Source organism: Electrona antarctica, assembly GCF_951216825.1.
Source record: "Electrona antarctica genome assembly, chromosome: 22".
Lineage (NCBI taxonomy): Eukaryota > Metazoa > Chordata > Actinopteri > Myctophiformes > Myctophidae > Electrona > Electrona antarctica.
Genome location: NC_136805.1, coordinates 20,745,007 through 20,751,006, shown reverse-complemented (window position 1 = coordinate 20,751,006; position 6,000 = coordinate 20,745,007).

The window sequence follows — 6,000 nt, the reverse complement described above, 5'->3', positions numbered from 1 at the left end:
GCATTGTCCCATGATCTTATTTCCAGTTTATCTGTAAGAGAGCTAAATTAATGTCTATTTACTATCGGCCAGTTTGCCAGTAAGATAGGGTTTTCCATCCAGAGATGAAAGATCATAATGACCACTGTGTGAATGTGGCTAATTAGTTCAACTGCCGTTGTCAGTAAATTACCAATAATAGTATATGCTCGCATTCTAGATATTATCGTTGCTGTCGGGCAGAAACTTTATTGTAAGGGAAAATAACCAATCTACAAGCTTGCAATGCATTGTATCACATTACGTTGTCAGCTTATAGGATCTGCAATTTTCAGTGTTTATGAACATAAATGTGAGTTTTTAGAGCTTGTGACAAAATCATAAATAACTACTTCCATTGGAGCAGTTTTTTTTTCCTTTTTCCTTTTCTGAAAAGTAACAGTTTACAAGATTTCTGCCCGACAGCAATAATATGTGCATATGACTTTAGATGTTTTTTGTTCTTAGGGTTATGGCAGTACCAGACAGTACATTGATGTGTTTTGTTCTTAGGGTTATGGCAGTACCAGACAGTACATTGATGTTTTTTGTTCTTAGGGTTATGGCAGTACCAGACAGTACATTGATGTTTTTTGTTCTTAGGGTTATGGCAGTACCAGACAGTACATTGATGTGTTTTGTTCTTAGGGTTATGGCAGTACCAGACAGTACATTGATGTGTTTTGTTCTTAGGGTTATGGCAGTACCAGACAGTACATTGATGTTTGTTGTTCTTAGGGTTATGGCAGTACCAGACAGTACATTGATGTGTTTTGTTCTTAGGGTTATGGCAGTACCAGACAGTACATTGCTGCTCAGGGTCCTCTACCCTCCACAGTCAATGAATTCTGGAGGATGATATGGGAGCAAAGCGTGAAGGGCGTGGTCATGGTAACCAACTGCACTGAGGGGGGACGGGTGAGTTTTCAAGGAATGTCAGATAGTCCTATATTGTCACATTTATATCAAGAAAGTAAAGATTAAAAACTCAATAATCCATTGAAAATAATCGGTGCTCATGTTGTATTAGCTGACATGGAATGTTTTACATTTTTAAAATAATCAAGACTTTCTGGTTGGCTTTTAAAATCAATTTTTTTCACCCAGTGTTGGTAGGACACTGGGTGAAAAGTAACTGAAGTTAATTTGCAATTATCTCCCCTGAACACTCGTTCAGTGGTAGAAATGTAGTCTGTCATGCAGCTGGGATTCAGATCTCAGATAGGACATACAGTAAAAGTTTATTACAAAAATAACAGCTCACTGAAATGTTGTAGGCTGGATTACCTATCTCAGTCAAGCCAAGCTGATTTTCATACATAGAAATGAATTGAATCTAATGGCTTCATTGAAAATAAAATGGAAAAACAACTATAGCTTTGGGAAATGGTCGCGAGTAATGTCAAGTATACCATCAGTTGTACACTACAGTCAATGGGCTAAACACAGCGGTGTGTTGTACCTTTATACGCTATATACATAGTATGCTGTGCCAAAGTTTGAAAAAAAGCATATACCGTCTGTTTCATCCATCCACGTGCCACGTATAGCCTATATGTGCGCATGTCGCACAGGGAATAATTATGGTATACCGCCTGAACAAAACTAGGTTACAGCATTGGCAAAACATGCCATACCATCGTTATGTTCCTTGGTTCGTTATAGTGTTGGTACCCAGATTTTGACTTTTAAATCAGTTTATAGCTTAGTTCATAGCTGCTTGGTCACATTTTATTCCACACATTGATGTCACTTGTTATAATATTCCTAATAATTTCAAAAACAACTTAATTATGTTACGTGGTGTGAACGCATAATTCTGAATCTGCAAATGAATATATACTAAACATGTTAATTAGATGATGAAATCATAATTTTCTGTTTGTTCACCCACCAGAAATGAACAGTGCTGAACAACAGTGTCAGCATTATGTTATATTCATATTCAATATTGTCCATCGTGCTTTTTGAATCCTACAAGTGAAGCCACAGTGGACAACTAGAAAGGTCGCAATTTAAAAAAATTGCAAAGTGTGGTTGCCGCAGTCGCTTACATAGTCCAACTCAAAAATACTTGAGTTGGACTTTTAGATCTTCCCATCTTAAGTGAATGGGGAAAATGAATTTACTAATTAATTAATATCAATTAAACTATACAACATTTCTCTTAGCAATGAGCAAGCACACCATTCCCGATGAAGTCGTCGATTTGACATATGCCTCAAGTGCGTACAGTCAAAACTGTGGGAGGAGTAGCGTTTCAAAAAAAGTCTTACTCCAGTAAAAATAAAGTGTTACAATTACAATAGTCTGGCAACCACACTAATAATAAATAAAGTGTTACAATTACAATAGTCTGGTTGCCCACACTAATGAATGAAAAGAAAAGGTAAGGGGAACAATAGTATGCCCATAGGCAACCACACTAATAAAGTGTTACAATTACAATAGTCTGGTTGCCCTTTGGGCAACCACACTAATAATAATACTAATAATAATAAAGTGTTACAATTACAATAGTCTGGTTGCACTAACTAGCTTTGGGGATGCGTCAGAGCTGGATTCCTGAATGGGAAATTCTGGGCACAAGCCCTGCAGGGCCCAAAGAGCAGGGTGGCACTGTAGAAAATTAGGCCAATTAAGTCAGAGGCATTCACCCTGGAAATCTTAATTATAGCGGCTCTCATATAATGTTATGTATTGTTACATATACAAATAATAAAGTGGTGAAAGAACATAACCAGCTGATCAGTCAGTCTATCATATGATTCTAAAGTAAAGGGCCCCAGCACGAAAAGCTACTATAGTGTACCCACATACGGCCTGTTTTGAAACCGAATATACAAAAGATATTTTGACACTACTTTTCTTTCACTTAAAGGAGGAAACTGATGACAAAAAGATACAAAAAGAGAGAACTATGACTCATTTCGACTTCATGTTGACATATCCATGGTGCAGTAGATCATATCATGGAGATGCGGTCCGGTACGCTCTTAACCCATTTAGACCTGAAGACGTTTCTGCAAATGTCTTCTAAATCCTGACAGTTTTCTGAAAAGCCTATGTTTCTATGTCAGTCGTTCTTAAAGTTTTTCATGTCAAGGACCCCAAAAATATATGTAATTGGCCGCCGACCCCATCTGAAAATATGTTGTTCCAGGGATCCCCCATGAAGCAAAGATTGAGTTAAAAACGATCGCTCTGACAGAATATATATTCAAAGATTTGCACCACATTTTCTCGATTTTTCAAAAATAGCAGATCTACAAGCTCGTAGCGCGGCACTCAGTGCCGCGCTATGAGCTTGTAGATCTGCTATTTTTCAATAGCTAAAGTATAACATACAATTTGATAGCATACAGTAGATCACCCAGGTTTTATGGTTTTTCAATCCCCACACGTGTATGTATAAGTGTTGCAACACTTAAAATGCAGAATATGAAATTTTAACGGTAATATCGATATCGCATCGATATCGCAATATTTGGCATAAATACAGAGATATGAAATGTTGTCCCATAGAGTAGACAGAGTTACGACAACTCCGTTCACTTCATGGGGCCAGTCCTCTTCTACATAGACTTCTATTGGCGAATAGGGACACCGGAAGTTTACAGAATCTATTGTAGTCGATAGGGCTCGCGCGAGTACATGAACCACGTGACCGGGCTGTTTTCTGCCCCCTCAATGTCGCAACTCTGTCTATACTCTATGGCTCTGTTGTAATCCAAACGTACATGCGTGTGGGGATAGGGTGGCCTGGCTGGGTGTATGACTTGACTACCGCGGCCTGAATGATTCAGCCCTGCAGCCCTGGTGTGAGATATGATCTGGACAACAGATGTCAATATGAAGTTGAGGATAACATTGACAACTTCTGTGTCTTAGTCATACTTCTCTCTCCTTTCTTTCGTAATCTTTTTTGTCAGACGGACAGCTTGGTCAAATACTTCTCTCTTTGTTGACGTTTTGTTAACTCATCCTCCTGCCGTTAACCCAGTGGTGGAAAGTAACTTTACTTTAAGTACATTTACTCAAATACTGTACTTAAGTACAATTTTGAGGTATTTGTACTTTACTGTACTTTACTTGGACTGTATTCCATTTGAAAATAGCTGCTCTACAAGCTCACAATGCGTCGCGATGCGATGCATTGTGTGCGACCTCTCTTTTCTATTCAAATATGAATATAAACTGAAAAAGTGTAAAGTGTGGTTTCCGCAGTCGCTTACATAGGCCCATCCCACTAATATTGCCAGCCAATTACAATGTCGCGTCACCCCTGTGATCATGTGTAAGTAATTCGAGGGGATTTATGCCCCCAAAAATCATGTTTTTTAAATTTTTCGCATTTGTGGCGCCCCCTATGGATGAAAATGGAATTGCTTTTGGCTTTTGGTTGATTAAACCACCCACGACATTTGATTCAAATTTGGAGTTGATTGGACGTTTGGTTCGTGATTTGTGGCATTCTTTGTAAAATAGGCCCCTCCCACTAACTTCGGAAGCCGATTACGGCCGAACGATACGCACTATCAAAATTCCGCCTATGGTGTTTTCATCGGAACAGTCCAGAGATTTGGGCAAAATCTGTAGGAGAAGAAGCAAAAAGTGTGTTTTGGAGAAAATTCTAAATGGCGGAAAATCTATCATGACGCAAATGGGCGTGGCCTATATGGGGAGATGCGTCATGACCCAAGAAAGCCAGGGAAAATATAATTTTGATTTTACGACCTACGGTTCAAGAGTTATAAGCCAAAACGTAAAGTGGGCTGTTATAGCGCCACCATGAGGCCGACCGATAACATTATAAGTTGATTAATTTTAGTAATTATTATGAACCTACCCTCCAAGTTTTGTAACTATAGTGATTACAGTCTCTGAGGAAAAAATACTTGAATGTGAGAAAATGCAAAAAATCGCATTTTCCCATTCATGTCAATGGGGAAATTGAATTCACTAATAAATTAATATCAATTAAACTATACAACATTTCTCTTCAAAAAATACAAGCACATCCTTCCCGATGAAGCCGGTCAATTTGAGATATGGCTCAAGTGCGTGCTGCCAAAACTGTGGGAGGAGTAGTGTATCAGAAAAAAGGTTACTCTAGTGGAATAAAGAAAGTGTTACAATTGCAATAGTCTGGTTGCCCTTTGGGCAACCACACTAATAAAGTTTCTATTTTATTCTGTTTCCAACATTTCCATCTCCCAGGTCAAATGTGATCAGTACTGGCCACTGGATTCCACTCCTTGCCGATACGGAGACTTAATTGTCACCATCAATTCTGAGCACAGGGGAACCAACTGGACAATCAGAGAATTTGGAGTGAAACATGTAAGAGACATCTCAAACACTATTGAGCAGATGGTGACATTATGACACAAAAATATGCTATTGTTACAGACAGAATGAATGAAAGTTGCAAACATCTACTGTCATAGTCAAAATGTTTGGATTTGTTTCAACACTTTATTCTGCTGGTATCGGATACTGCCGTTATTGCTGTGGTAGCATTAAACAGGAACTTGTGAATGTGTGTGTGGGATTCTTCATCACAGATGGAAACCTCAGAGGAACGCACAGTGAAACAATTCCACTTCACAGCCTGGCCAGACCATGGAGTCCCAGAGGGAACAGAAGCTCTAATCCAGTTCAGGGGGCTGGTCAGGCAGCACATAGAGAGCGAGGGGGCCAGGGCACCAACCGTGGTTCACAGCAGGTACACTACATTGACTACAACACTGATATTCCTGTTGAGGGCATAGCCATCATTTTCCAAGAAGACCAGGACAAGGAGCCTATATGTATAACAATCTGTGTGAAGTCAGTGGTGCAATGAGTGAGTGAGTGAATTTTAAATGCTGGAAATGCAAATGTGAAACAGTACCAATGTATAATTTGGCATTCTCGTAATGCTAAATATGTTATACATTTTCAGTCCAGCCCACCCCAATATTCGCAAAATCTAGTAAA